The sequence below is a fragment of the Anabrus simplex genome, chromosome 8 (assembly GCF_040414725.1).
Source record: "Anabrus simplex isolate iqAnaSimp1 chromosome 8, ASM4041472v1, whole genome shotgun sequence".
NCBI classification, from domain to species: Eukaryota; Metazoa; Arthropoda; class Insecta; order Orthoptera; family Tettigoniidae; genus Anabrus; species Anabrus simplex.
Genome location: NC_090272.1, coordinates 41,820,689 through 41,836,367, shown reverse-complemented (window position 1 = coordinate 41,836,367; position 15,679 = coordinate 41,820,689). Strand labels below are relative to the sequence as shown.

The 15,679-nt window shown below is 42.3% G+C and overlaps 1 non-coding gene across 1 annotated transcript; it reads right to left on the bottom strand.

Moving 5' to 3' along the window:
• Nucleotides 1-15,595: 15,595 nt before the first annotated feature.
• TRNAC-GCA (transfer RNA cysteine (anticodon GCA)) lies at nt 15,596-15,667 on the bottom strand. Its single transcript has one exon. It is a non-coding gene; the product is annotated as a tRNA-Cys (tRNA).
• Nucleotides 15,668-15,679: the final 12 nt, after the last annotated feature.

Here is a 15,679-nt window from a genome sequence, read left to right as displayed (position 1 = left end):
TGAGCGATAACCCCACTGCATTATCCTCTCCCTACAGAAATTATTAAACTGGTTCCCTTCGCTACATTTCCCAGTTGGTACGCGAGGTCTTTTGGACCTCCGTCAGGCTTTGGAATGAAAGTGGGCAAAACGTTCAATAATGATGTGTTTTGGTGAAGGTGGGGGGCAGCGTGCATACTTTAGCTACCTTTTCACGCACTTTCACAGATATAACCAAAGAAGAAGTAATAGGGGGCACCCGGGTTTGAACCGGGGACCTCTTGATCTGCAGTCGACTGTTGTACCACTGAGCTAAACACCCACACCTTTAGCTCTTTCCTACAGATTTTATAGAGACTACGTGTCTTGGCTACATTGTCCAAGAGATTGAGAGACAAACCATTAACTTGCCTTACATCTTCTCCTTCTCGTTCTTCTTCTTCTCAAACAGTTTAGCCTCCAGAGTTGGCTTTTCCCTCGTACTCATCGAGTGATCCCACATCTAACGCCCGACCTGGAATGTCAGACTTCGTGTCAAGGGATAAACATGGAGAGGAGGAGCAGTACCTGGACCATTCGGCCTCACCCTCTATACTGAACCCATGACCTTTGTGCCCTAAGAACATTATGCATAGTGTAACAAAATAATTAAAAGTTGGATTCTTGATAGCATGGATTTGACACGTGACGAGGGGGTGATTACCTTCGGTCCCACGCTCTGGGGTACGTGACGTCAACCACACGTGTCGACGGCGGAAGAATCTCAAGTAATTTTTATGAACTATTTCAAAGCGCGTGTACATGGCGTGACCACGCCAAGTCAAAAAAATATTGTGCCTATCAAAGGAGGTCAATCATCTCACAAATCGAACCCGTAAAATTTTTAAATGTCCACGAACACTACCGCCAGAAATGTAGCAAGCATGTAGTCACTTTCAAAACTTTTGAAATTGCAGTTTAGGTAAGTCAGAAAATTTATAGAAATTTTCTTGGCGGCAAAGGGAGAGATCCGAAGAGAGGGGGTAACTGCTATAAATATGAAGGGACGCCATGACGAAGCTTCCTTCTCCGGCATTTGTGATACAAAGCGGACGAAAAATTGTTGAGCTGCTCTGCGAAATCAAACCAACGAAAGTAGACTGAGTTCGACTGCAGATTTTAGCCATTGCGGCTAAGTCTTGACTCCATGGGGAGATTAGTTTCTTGAGTGAAATAACTGTACCAGATAGGACGGTCAAAGTACTGAAATATTCTAATGTGATTAAGTAATTCGTGTGCGGGAATAATTACAATCCATCGTGTGCGCTCCGCAAACAAGTGAAGGGTATTTCTTTTTTTTTTATGCTTTATTCCAGGAAACCTGAAGAAACGTAATGAGATGTACAGCCATGAATGTAAAGATGGCTAAATAAAATGCCAGGGTCACAGGTGAGCCCTAAGACGAATACTGGCGTGACGACATGAGGTAGGTGGCTTTCCATCTTACTACCTCTTATATCTCGTCTCGTGACTTCTAAAAGTGTATTTTGAATGGGGATATACGACGCAGTGGTCGCCCTACTAAGTTTTGTAAATGTGAGAGTACGACTAAAAGAGTCATTTGTTTTATTTCCACTTGGATAAAATTTTTGAAGTTTTGCGAGGGCCGTATAATGTTGTAAAAAGTTATTGAATAAGGTTCTGAAGTGATATCACGTCCAATGTAGATCGTCATCCGTGTGAGTGTACTGCCTGTATTTTGTGATGTCAATGTAAGATGTTCATTCGATGTAAAATTCTTCTGTCTGCAATTTGACGTTAATAATAATAATCCATGGTCACTCATTTTCAATCGAGTGGAAGCGCGCTGTCGGGTGAGAGCCAAGGGAGATGAATTTGGTCACGGAGAGAAACGTTCTTTTTTTCAATGCCCATTTTAAACTATGTCTGACTGACAATAAAAAGATCTAGTAGAATGTTTCAGTCATTTCTCGTAAAAATCAAGTTATTAAATACGATATCATTTATGCAAAGTTATTCATGAGTAATGCATTGTGCGATATTAGATGTCGGAATTTCTAGTGAGGATTTTATTCCAGTTCTTTGTCGATGATAATTGTGGAGCTGGGAAACAGAGGTTAGTTTTGTGGATCAGGTTGGACCTGTCATTGAAGCCGGGACACGGAAGTCCGAGGAGTGTTTTATATGAGTTGAGATGAGATGTGCGAATCAGGTTAGAGTCCTGTCATTGAAGCTGGGACATGATAGCCCGAGGAATATTTTATAATGTTGGGAATGGAAAGAAATTCATAGAAATCTATAGCGGTATCAATTGGCGACGCGTATAATTAGTGTGGGCATCTTGAAGCATAATCTGTGCATTTTGTTGGTTAGAATATCGTATTTGTTTAATTATGTCGGCAGAGTTTTAAAGGGAACATTTTGAGAAGTCAGTCAACTGTGAATAAACCAGGTGGTTCCTGTAACTGCCAAGCGAGCGAGGGGGGTGAGACAGCTCAGCTATCTAACGGGACAGGCTTGGTATTGAGACTGTATTCTCGGCCAGGAAAACGTTAAAATGCTGGATTTAGTTGAAAATTCATAGCCGGTAATGATCTAAGTATTGTGAAATACTGTAATTGGGGACGTAATGAACATTTGAAATCACGAACTTTGAGTATAAGGAACAGAGTAACCCAATTTCAGGGTTGTCCAAAATATAGAGCGATGGTCGTGATGATCGATTTGTCTGTGAGGGGTGTGCAAAATTCATAATGGTAATGACGAGATATGACATCGTAATTATATGGCGAGTTGTTTGGTTTGTACGTAGATTATTAGGATATCCAAGTGTTAATAACGGTTAGGATTATATTGAATTTTAAAGTGTGATATCACGAGATGAGATATATAGCTGGACATGAATGATGTAACAAATTCTTTTCCAGCCAGATAAACATCGCAATATTGAATTCACATCACAGCTGCGTAGAAATTTGTGAGGAAACCAGAGTCCGCGGAGATGAAATTTGTTGTTTGTTAATATTTCGTTAAATCATTTAAATTTATTAAATTATTAAATTCAGTGAAACCGCATTTTGAAATAACTTTAATCAAGCGAATAACTTGGAGATGCATTCTGGAAATTTTAGTTTGTTGTCTGGGGAATATTAAAAATAAAGTAAAGATTAAAGGGACATATCCGAAGGAAATGGATTTTACTGCCACAAAGTTTGTGAGCATTGCTATTGTTGTAATTATTGAACTTTGATTGATTGAGCAGTGAATGTGCTGGGGATAGTAAAGTGGAAACTTTGGTCATCAACCGATGTAACTTAATTGTGTTTAGCCTTCAGCCTAGAAACTTGGATGGTCAGGGGGTCATCAACCTCAGTGACTTAGATTAGGGCCATATGCCATTGTAGCATCATTTCCTTTGCGGTCATCATCCACAATGACTTTAAAGTAACTTAGAAGATTAGAGGTCGGTCCATGACATAGACGCAGGTCACATCGATTCAATTAAGGGTCCATGCCGTAGAACCACTGTGTGGCACACACCGATTGGACGGCCTTAATTATACTCAGAGTCCAGAGTTCGTGTTACGGGGGCTGGACCATAACGAATCACTATGATGGTACATGTGATCTCACAGGGAAGCCGAATTTAAGGATTTCCAGACTTTCCTTTCTTAAATGATTAATAATTGAGACAATGGTTTCTAGTAAGAATGCCCATCAGGCAATTACGTTAAAGTCTCACACCAGTGTTCTGACCATTATGTAAAAATGATTGTGGTGTCCAGTGGATACAGTTGACTTCTATGATACCAGTGACAGATTGCTTCAGAATTTCCTGAATAAATAGGAATCTTTTAAAACAGACCTTTCATTCCAGTAGATAGATTAGAATTAATGAACCCTACCTTTACCTCAGCAAGTGACGAAGAACCCGAAACGATCCAAGAGACAGATCTCACGAACTTTGCTGATAGGTAAGGAAGGTAGGTATCCCTCAATAAGGACCTAAAGGGTTCATTAAAATGTTGCCCAACGTGGTGGCTTCAGTCACTTAAGAGAGGGCCTAAGTACATCGAGAGAAGAACTACAAGTTATGTTGGTTGACATCAGTGAAACGATGACCAATTGTAGGATTGTTATACGTTGGTCGACCATTAAAATGGCTTCCAACGTGGTGGCATCAGTCACTCAACGATGAGGGAACCTAAGTCACGATAACGATAAGGATATTTTGAAAAAAATCGTGTACTACGGGAAAAGAGAAATAATGTTGAGGCTATGCCACATTATGGATGATAAAATCGTGCGCCAGAGTTGATAGTGAACTCGAAGAAATAGATAAACGCCCGATGAGTAAGGCTAGGAGATACCACTATGAGAATAATTTATATACTGAATGAAAGTTATAATTTAAGTGTGTTAGTGTAATTTCCCAAATTTTTGAATACTGGTTTGAGTGTTTTGGCTGATCACTTTGATCGAGTGAACATTGCAGTTCACGTTTTATTAAATAAAAATTTTAGAGAATGTTGCATTAACAGTGTGATGTGTTAGATAGGAGGATGTTGTGATGTTTATCGTTGTAGTCTTATTATACGCCGTTGAAGTCTCGGGCTCACCGATGACCTATCGTTTTCTGTTAAATACAGTATGTTTATGCAGGAGGGAGAATTGGCCCAAGGGCAGGTGGCCCAAATGATCAAGGACTTTATGGAGAGAATGGAGGCCGATAGGAAGGACTTAAGTGAGAATATTAAATGTATGAGTATGAAGTTGGATAGTACAGAGGCAGAATTGAAAGGTATGAAGGAAGTCGTAGGAACAATGGACAATAAATTAGATAGTGCAGATGTAGAATTAAAAGGTATGAAGGAAGTTGTTCAAAATGTTGACATTAAAGTGCAGGACACTCAGGATAGTTGTAAGGAAGCCAGCGTTGATATTAGGAAGGATATTGGTGACTTTAAACACGAAATAAATCAGCAGTTTATAGAAACTCGCGAGCTACATCGTGTTCTGAGTGAAAATCAGGACAAAATTAGAGGAGACCTCGATAGGCACGTCAACGAAAGTAGGGAACTACATCAGCAGTTGATGTCAGATCAAGCTGAGCTTAAGGCCGATCTGAAGACAGAGGTAGAGAAGTTCAACATCATGCGTGAAGACGATAAGTCAAAGGTCTTCACAGCAATGAATGAACATAAGGAAATGTTGTGTAAAGAGATAGCCGTCGTAAATGACAAAGTAGACCAGGTAGCCGAAGACGTCAAGGCAACTGTAGACCAGCGTATTGAGGCCATTGACTTTAAATTAATCCAGATGAATAAAGAGGATATGAGGAAATTAGGTACAACTCAGGAAGAAACGGCTAGGAGTATTGAGGAGGTACAAGCGGATATTGAGGAACTAGGAAAGGATTTAGGCGATACAAGGGTAGACCTATCGAAACAACTTAAAGATACCCAAGATAAGGTCATAACACTGAGCGACGAGTTGACATCTGTTCATGAGGCTCTTAAGGGGGAAGTTAGTGCCCGGAAATTGGAACTGGATGGGTTAGTGAACAATATCGTAGGAGTCCAGGCCAAGATAGAGGAAGTGGTTAGTAAATCTCGCCGCACCTCAGATATGTCGTTCAGTTGCCCTAGCAACGCTAGTAGTCCCATACATCCTGCAGGGAACGGACACTTTGACAATTCTACCCATTCTCAGGGGCAAAACGTCACTAATGTTATAAACATGATTCGTCTTAAGGAAGATCAGCCTAAGAAATTCGATGGCAGTGGTACCCAGACGCCAAAGGGTTTTCTTAGGGAACTTAGAGAGTATATTCGCGATAATAGGATACCTGAAGAGAGGCAACTAAGGACTGTGGAATGGTACCTAGACGGAGTTGCGTCGCTGTGGTTCAAAGGTTTCCGATATAGCTTTGACACGTTCGAGGAATTTCAGACCGCATTTTTGGGCAAATTTTGGAATTCTGAGATTCAGCAGAACCTAAGGCTAGAGTTATATAGTCGCCGGTATAACACAGCATTACCGCCGAAATTTTCGCTTTACTTTACCGAACAATTAGTTAAGTTCAAGGAACTGGAATCAGCCCCAAGTCAGCAAGAACTGGTTCAGGCTATCCAGAAACAGTTCCCACCGGATATCCAGAGAATATTAATTGCTGCGAAGGTCGAAACCCCGATGCAGGCAGAATTGATATTGCGACAGCTGGACCAGACCCATTCGCATCAATCAGCCCCGCGAATAGTCAGGCATTCAGAGCCCCAGGTGAATGTCGTAAATCACAGCCAGGAGAGCGCGCCAGATAGGGAAGTTTCACGAGCACCGAGATATGAGAATGAGGGACGGCGGTTCGACACCAGGCCATACCAAGGTAGGAAGAACTGGGAACAGCCCAGATACCATCACGAAGAGTGGGACAGACGCCGAGAACAATGGAGAAGAAACCAAGGTCGATACCAGGGGAACTCAGATCTAAGACGAAGGAACCCACGCGGGAATGAAGGCAACAGAAGAGGGGATGGCTACGAAAATTCCAGACGTTCTGACCGTTGGCACGGGCCTGAAGAGAGAAGGAGAGAAGGGGACCAGTATTTGAGAGAGCTGAGGTCAGGTACCGGACAGGACAAATGGAAGGACAGCATCCAACGAAGGGAAGTCAACACTGACTGTGTAGGAGCTCAAGACATGTCCCATACTGGAGCTATCCGAAAGACCTACCACCAGGATAGGGAATTAAACCCTAACGCGCCTCATTTCGACGAAAGTCTGAACTCGTCAAACGAGCGGAAAAAAAACTCCAAATTTCCAGTAGTGGTTACGAGACAGGATTCCCACACACAGCCTGAATATGTTTCTCGCGACGGCTGGATAGTAGCCCAGATTGACTCCTGGATTATACAACCAGATGAATTAGTTGAAGACCACCTCAGACAGGAGGTTAGGAAAATAAGAGAGCTACCAATCATTAATGTCAGGATATGCAATTTTAAGGTGAGCTGTTTATTGGATACAGGCGCCAGCATCAGCTTAATTTCACAAAATTTCTTTAACGAATTGTCTACTCGGAAGAAATTGCCAGAAATTCCTGTAGCAAATATCAAAATTAGAGGAGTCATTCCCGACAAAACTGCCATTTGTAAAACGCAGACATTTTTGGATTTGCAGATAGGAGACATGACATTTTCGCATCCTTTTGTCATAATTTCAAAGCTGCACTATAATGTTATTCTGGGAGCAGACTTCATTTGTGAAAGTAATGCCGTCATCGATTTAGGAAGGAGAGAGGTGAAATTTAGGAAGGATGACGGACCGGAATTAGTAGCTCTAAACGAAGAATCATTGGATCAGACTGGGAGAAGAATGTGTGAGGAAGAAGTCCATTTCACTACCGTTTCTAAGGAGGCAGAAGAGGAGATAGAACAGGGAACAGAAGAGGTCAATCAGGAAGAGTGGGATGTCCTCGAGACTGAATTGGGAAAGGCTGTAGAAGATTTGATAAATGAGAAAGTATCAGAATGCCCAGGGACGGCGGAAGAGAAGATGAAGTTGAGGGAACTACTTCTGAAATATCAGGATGTATTCGATTCAAAGCCAGGATGCATTCCAAATTTCAAATATGTGTTGGCTGTAAACAGTTGGGAGCCGTTCAAACGTAGGCCGTATCCCATTCCGGAGAAACATCGCCAGGAGGCTGGAAAAATTATTAAAGAGATGGAAGAAAGTGGGTTGATTTCCAAGGCAAATACACCATTCGTTAATTCCTTAGTTACCGTTCAGAAGCCCGACGGGTCCCTGAGGGTATGCTTGGATGCAAGGGTCGTAAATGACAGACTAATCCCTGAAAACGATAGAGCTCCTCCCATCAAAGAAGTTATTAGGAGGTTTAGGGGCAAGCGCCGCTTCACTAATATTGATCTGACCTCGTCGTATCATCATATAATGCTCGATGAGAAGTCAAGATTGTTTACTGGATTCCTGTATGACCAGCACACGTATGTTTTTAACCGTCTCGCGTTTGGGATAAAAAACGCCGGTGCAGCTCTCATACGCGCCCTAGATCGCAACCTCACCGAACAGGTTAAGGCCATAACTACGCGCTATGTCGATGACATATTGCTTTCGTCGAAGGATTTCGAGGAAAATCTTCATCATCTCGAGTTGCTACTCGAAAATCTCAGGGTGGCTGGTTTTAAGATCAACTTGAAAAAATCAAATTTCGGACAGGAGGAAGTTCTCTTCTTAGGACACATCATTGATGGTGAAGGAGTACGCCCTAACCCAGTGAAATTGCAGGCAATTGACAACTTTCCAAGGCCTATCAAGGTAAAGAACGTCCGACAGTTCTTGGGTATGAGTCAATTTTTCAGTGATCACTGTCCAAATTATACGGAGGTTGTGGCTCCATTGCAAGATTTGCTAGTAAAGAACAATCGATGGAAATGGTCTAGGGAACATGAGATTTCTTTTCGGGATACTAAGGAGATGTTAGCTAGAAGTGTGAAGCTAGGGTACCCGAATTTCGATAAGGCCTTTATCTTGCAAACTGACGCTTCCACCGTAGGGACTGGTGCAGTTTTATACCAAGAGGAAGGAGAAGAACCCAAGAAGAAGAACTACTTGGCATTCTTTAGCCGTAAACTTAGGAAACACGAGCTAAAATACAGTGTCACTGAATTAGAAATGCTTGCAATTGTTCAATCACTACAGCACTGGAGAAAGATGATTTTTGGATTCCCTATAACCATTAGGACGGACCACAAGGCCTTGACCTTTGTGATGAAGACGGTAGTTGCTAGCGAGAGAGTAGCTAGGTGGGCACTGTTTATCCAGCAGTTTGATCTGACCATCGAGCACTGTTCAGGAATGTCAAATGTCCTGGCGGATGCCCTAAGTCGAAACCCAAACGATAACGAACATGAGGTGAACTTCGTGGAGTTAACTGACGAAGATAGAACCTTTCTAAATGAGCTGACACGATTACCAGAATGTCAACGACAGGACCAGTTCTGTGGCAGGTTAATTTCGTTGTTGAAGGGAGAACTTCCACATGACGACCCAGGACGTGGAGAAGTTGAGAAGCTAGCTGAGAGCTATTTGTTTGTCGACAACACCTTGTTGAAATTCATAGACAAGGATCACACTAAATCTCGAATTGTGGTACCACCACCACTTAGGAAGGGTCTTATATGGCATGCCCATAGGATAACCGGTCATGGTGGGATTGACAAGGTCGCCGCCACCCTTCAGGAAACATTCACTTGGGTTCATCTACGAGAAGACGTGAGAAGCCTTGTAATTACATGTGACACATGCCAGAGGGTTAAGGCGAACCCGTACCTCATTCGACAGGCACCGATACCTCTCTTACCAGCTAAACCTCGTGAATTGTTCGCGATGGATATTTACGGAGTCCTTCCCAAGTCACGTAGAGGGAATAGATACGTCTTGGTAACCGTGGACGTATTCTCTAAGTTCACATCGTTATGTCCATTACAGAAAGCAAACACTAAATTGGTATTAAGAGCTATAAATAGGACCATAATTCCAGCTATGGGGAAGCCCATGTTTTTATTAACGGACCACGGCACACAATTTACCTCAGCTCAATTTAAACAGGAGTTGCAAAGGCTTGAAATTCGACATATTCTTAGTTCAGTTCGCCATCCGGAGGGAAACCCGTCAGAGCGAATTATGCAGGTCATCGCGAAGTTCTGTCGGATCTTCTGTGCTCAAGAGCATTGGAGATGGATGGATGTGTTACCTATCATAGAAGATTGCGTGAATAACACAATCCACGAATCTATAGGATGCGTCCCAAATGTGGTTCATTCCGATATTTATCCTCTGAGACCATGGCACGCAGTGGTGAAGTGTCCGAGCGACCCACGGCCGACTCAAGCGATGCGCATTGAAGAGACAGCTAGGCACCTTCGTCAGCAAGCTGACCGACGTTTGAGACGCGTCAAAAATAAGAGATTTCATCGGCCCTTGAAAGAAGGCGAATATGTGCTTGTTCGTAAACCCGCTCTTTCAAAACCTGAGGACAAGTATTACGCGAAGTTTGCACCATTGTATATGGGTCCATTTAAAGTCATCCAGAGTTTCCGAAATAATTCCTATAAAATTCAGTCGTTAGATGGACGCTCTGAGGCTATTTTCAATGCAGCGAACTTGAAGGTTTATCGCAAACCTGAAGATATGGCGGACCAGGAAGTTAACCTCATTGAATCAGTGGTGGATCAAGATGTGGAACCGCTCGAAGAAAAGCAGGATGACCCACTGAAACGATGTAGGGAATGCAGGCAAGTCCCAGACTCTGTGATATTGAGAGCATTTGAGGAGTATTGGAATCTTACAGAGAAAATCTCGATAGAACAGGGAGAATTTGAGGAAGGTTCTGAGGAAGAAGACTTTGACAGCGAGGAGGACTTTGACGGCGAGGAAGGGATAAATAGCTCAGTCGAAAATTCAGTGGAGAACTACCAGGAAGCTGAGGGCATCAACCAGTATCCGCACACCAGAAGATGACCAACTGCATAAGAGAGAGGAAAGGAATTTACATTCAAAGGTCATGTTTCATCAGACGTCAAAATTAGAAATTTCGCCATCTGGAGTATTTAAAGGAAATTCCTTGTCACTGTGCGAAAGGAATTCGTGTCTTGGGGGAAATATGAACCCATGACCTTTGTGCCCTAAGAACATTATGCATAGTGTAACAAAATAATTAAAAGTTGGATTCTTGATAGCATGGATTTGACACGTGACGAGGGGGTGATTACCTTCGGTCCCACGCTCTGGGGTACGTGACGTCAACCACACGTGTCGACGGCGGAAGAATCTCAAGTAATTTTTATGAACTATTTCAAAGCGCGTGTACATGGCGTGACCACGCCAAGTCAAAAAAATATTGTGCCTATCAAAGGAGGTCAATCATCTCACAAATCGAACCCGTAAAATTTTTAAATGTCCACGAACACTACCGCCAGAAATGTAGCAAGCATGTAGTCACTTTCAAAACTTTTGAAATTGCAGTTTAGGTAAGTCAGAAAATTTAGAGAAATTTTCTTGGCGGCAAAGGGAGAGATCCGAAGAGAGGGGGTAACTGCTATAAATATGAAGGGACGCCATGACGAAGCTTCCTTCTCCGGCATTTGTGATACAAAGCGGACGAAAAATTGTTGAGCTGCTCTGCGAAATCAAACCAACGAAAGTAGACTGAGTTCGACTGCAGATTTTAGCCATTGCGGCTAAGTCTTGACTCCATGGGGAGATTAGTTTCTTGAGTGAAATAACTGTACCAGATAGGACGGTCAAAGTACTGAAATATTCTAATGTGATTAAGTAATTCGTGTGCGGGAATAATTACAATCCATCGTGTGCGCTCCGCAAACAAGTGAAGGGTATTTCTTTTTTTTTATGCTTTATTCCAGGAAACCTGAAGAAACGTAATGAGATGTACAGCCATGAATGTAAAGATGGCTAAATAAAATGCCAGGGTCACAGGTGAGCCCTAAGACGAATACTGGCGTGACGACATGAGGTAGGTGGCTTTCCATCTTACTACCTCTTATATCTCGTCTCGTGATTTCTAAAAGTGTATTTTGAATGGGGATATACGACGCAGTGGTCGCCCTACTAAGTTTTGTAAATGTGAGAGTACGACTAAAAGAGTCATTTGTTTTATTTCCACTTGGATAAAATTTTTGAAGTTTTGCGAGGGCCGTATAATGTTGTAAAAAGTTATTGAATAAGGTTCTGAAGTGATATCACGTCCAATGTAGATCGTCATCCGTGTGAGTGTACTGCCTGTATTTTGTGATGTCAATGTAAGATGTTCATTCGATGTAAAATTCTTCTGTCTGCAATTTGACGTTAATAATAATAATCCATGGTCACTCATTTTCAATCGAGTGGAAGCGCGCTGTCGGGTGAGAGCCAAGGGAGATGAATTTGGTCACGGAGAGAAACGTTCTTTTTTTCAATGCCCATTTTAAACTATGTCTGACTGACAATAAAAAGATCTAGTAGAATGTTTCAGTCATTTCTCGTAAAAATCAAGTTATTAAATACGATATCATTTATGCAAAGTTATTCATGAGTAATGCATTGTGCGATATTAGATGTCGGAATTTCTAGTGAGGATTTTATTCCAGTTCTTTGTCGATGATAATTGTGGAGCTGGGAAACAGAGGTTAGTTTTGTGGATCAGGTTGGACCTGTCATTGAAGCCGGGACACGGAAGTCCGAGGAGTGTTTTATATGAGTTGAGATGAGATGTGCGAATCAGGTTAGAGTCCTGTCATTGAAGCTGGGACATGATAGCCCGAGGAATATTTTATAATGTTGGGAATGGAAAGAAATTCATAGAAATCTATAGCGGTATCAATTGGCGACGCGTATAATTAGTGTGGGCATCTTGAAGCATAATCTGTGCATTTTGTTGGTTAGAATATCGTATTTGTTTAATTATGTCGGCAGAGTTTTAAAGGGAACATTTTGAGAAGTCAGTCAACTGTGAATAAACCAGGTGGTTCCTGTAACTGCCAAGCGAGCGAGGGGGGTGAGACAGCTCAGCTATCTAACGGGACAGGCTTGGTATTGAGACTGTATTCTCGGCCAGGAAAACGTTAAAATGCTGGATTTAGTTGAAAATTCATAGCCGGTAATGATCTAAGTATTGTGAAATACTGTAATTGGGGACGTAATGAACATTTGAAATCACGAACTTTGAGTATAAGGAACAGAGTAACCCAATTTCAGGGTTGTCCAAAATATAGAGCGATGGTCGTGATGATCGATTTGTCTGTGAGGGGTGTGCAAAATTCATAATGGTAATGACGAGATATGACATCGTAATTATATGGCGAGTTGTTTGGTTTGTACGTAGATTATTAGGATATCCAAGTGTTAATAACGGTTAGGATTATATTGAATTTTAAAGTGTGATATCACGAGATGAGATATATAGCTGGACATGAATGATGTAACAAATTCTTTTCCAGCCAGATAAACATCGCAATATTGAATTCACATCACAGCTGCGTAGAAATTTGTGAGGAAACCAGAGTCCGCGGAGATGAAATTTGTTGTTTGTTAATATTTCGTTAAATCATTTAAATTTATTAAATTATTAAATTCAGTGAAACCGCATTTTGAAATAACTTTAATCAAGCGAATAACTTGGAGATGCATTCTGGAAATTTTAGTTTGTTGTCTGGGGAATATTAAAAATAAAGTAAAGATTAAAGGGACATATCCGAAGGAAATGGATTTTACTGCCACAAAGTTTGTGAGCATTGCTATTGTTGTAATTATTGAACTTTGATTGATTGAGCAGTGAATGTGCTGGGGATAGTAAAGTGGAAACTTTGGTCATCAACCGATGTAACTTAATTGTGTTTAGCCTTCAGCCTAGAAACTTGGATGGTCAGGGGGTCATCAACCTCAGTGACTTAGATTAGGGCCATATGCCATTGTAGCATCATTTCCTTGCGGTCATCATCCACAATGACTTTAAAGTAACTTAGAAGATTAGAGGTCGGTCCATGACATAGACGCAGGTCACATCGATTCAATTAAGGGTCCATGCCGTAGAACCACTGTGTGGCATACACCGATTGGACGGCCTTAATTATACTCAGAGTCCAGAGTTCGTGTTACGGGGGCTGGACCATAACGAATCACTATGATGGTACATGTGATCTCACAGGGAAGCCGAATTTAAGGATTTCCAGACTTTCTTTTCTTAAATGATTAATAATTGAGACAATGGTTTCTAGTAAGAATGCCCATCAGGCAATTACGTTAAAGTCTCACACCAGTGTTCTGACCATTATGTAAAAATGATTGTGGTGTCCAGTGGATACAGTTGACTTCTATGATACCAGTGACAGATTGCTTCAGAATTTCCTGAATAAATAGGAATCTTTTAAAACAGACCTTTCATTCCAGTAGATAGATTAGAATTAATGAACCCTACCTTTACCTCAGCAAGTGACGAAGAACCCGAAACGACCCAAGAGACAGATCTCATGAACTTTGCTGATAGGTAAGGAAGGTAGGTGTCCCTCAATAAGGACTTAAAGGGTTCAATAATGACCCGGGGCCTTTTTGGGGGGGTGGGAATCTTGGAGGTTATAAACAAGGGAACGATGCAGTCGTGGTCTTTAGACAACAAAACGGCATTTGTCTGGAGGAGAAGGAGAAAACCACGGAGAGTCTTGAGCAACATGAATGCTTTCGCTATGTTTTCACGCATTTTGGGAGCGAAAAACAAAGTAGCACATTTTAGTGGGCACCGGGTTTGAACCAGGGACCTCTCGATCTGCAATCTAATGCTCTAACACTGAGCTATACCCCCACAGATTACGCACTTTCCTACAGATTTTTAAAAAACTAGGTGTCTTGGCTACATTGTCCAAGAGATTGGGAGACAGACCATTACCTTGCCTTACATTTTCTCCCTCTGCTTCCTCTTCTTCACCTTCTTCTTGTTCTACTTCTCAAACTGTTCAGCCTCCAGAGTTGTTTTTTCCCTCGGACTCATCGAGTGATCCCACCTCTAACTCCGGACCTGGAAGGTCAGAACTCGGATCAGGGGATAAAACTGGAGACGAGGAAGAGCACCTCGCCCAGGTGGCTTCACTTTCTGTGCTGTACCGGGGCCTTGTGGGGAATGGGAAGATTGGATGGCTGAGATGGAATTGATCTCCCCTTCTCTACACAGATGACGTTCCGTGGCTGAGTGGACCCCGTCTCAGCCCTCGTACCACTATTCAAATTTCGTGGTAGAGCCGGGAGTCTTACGCGGGACTCCAGGAGTGGCAGCTAATCACACTAACCACTACACCACAGAGGCGGACACGGAATAACTACTACCATCAGCAAGTTCTAGACAGTTCCTTTTCAACACCAATATTCCCTTCTCCCAGTGTTATTGATGATAGTTGGGTTCTTCCAATTCCTCATTCAAAAATCTTACTCTTTTCTACAGGACGCAATTGAATAGGAGTAGAGGTATGGCATTACCTTGCCTTACTTTTTGCTCTTCCTCTTCTTCTCCTTCTTCTTGTTCTACTTCTCAAACTGTTTAGTCTCCAGAGTTGTTTTTTCCCTAGGACTCAGCGAGTGATCCCACATCTAACGCCCGACGTGGAGTGTCAGAATACGGGTCAAGGGATAAACATGGAGAGTGGGACCAGTACCTCGCCCAATTTGCCTCACCCTCTCTGCTGAACCGGAGCCTTGTTGGGGGATGGGAAATTCGGAATTTATAGACAAGGACGAGGGAAGGATGCGGCCGTGTCCTAAAGTTAGATAAACAAACAGCATTTGCCTGGAGGAGAAGTAGTAAACCACGGAATGTCATGAGCAGCACACATATCTTAGCTATGTTTTCACTCATTTCGACAGCGATAAGGAAAAAAGATAATGTTAGGGGGCACCAGTGCTTGAACCGAGGACCTCTCGATATGCAGTCGAATGCTCTACCACTGAGCTATACCCCCACAGTGTTCGGTTCTTCCTACAGAAGTTACTAAACTAGATCTCTTGGCAGCATCCTTCCCTCATTTTGAAAGCGATAAGGAAAAAAGAAAATGTTAGGCGGCAACCGGGTTTGAACCGGGGACCTCACGATCTGCAGTCGAATGCTCTACCACTGAGCTATACCCCCACAGTCATCGCT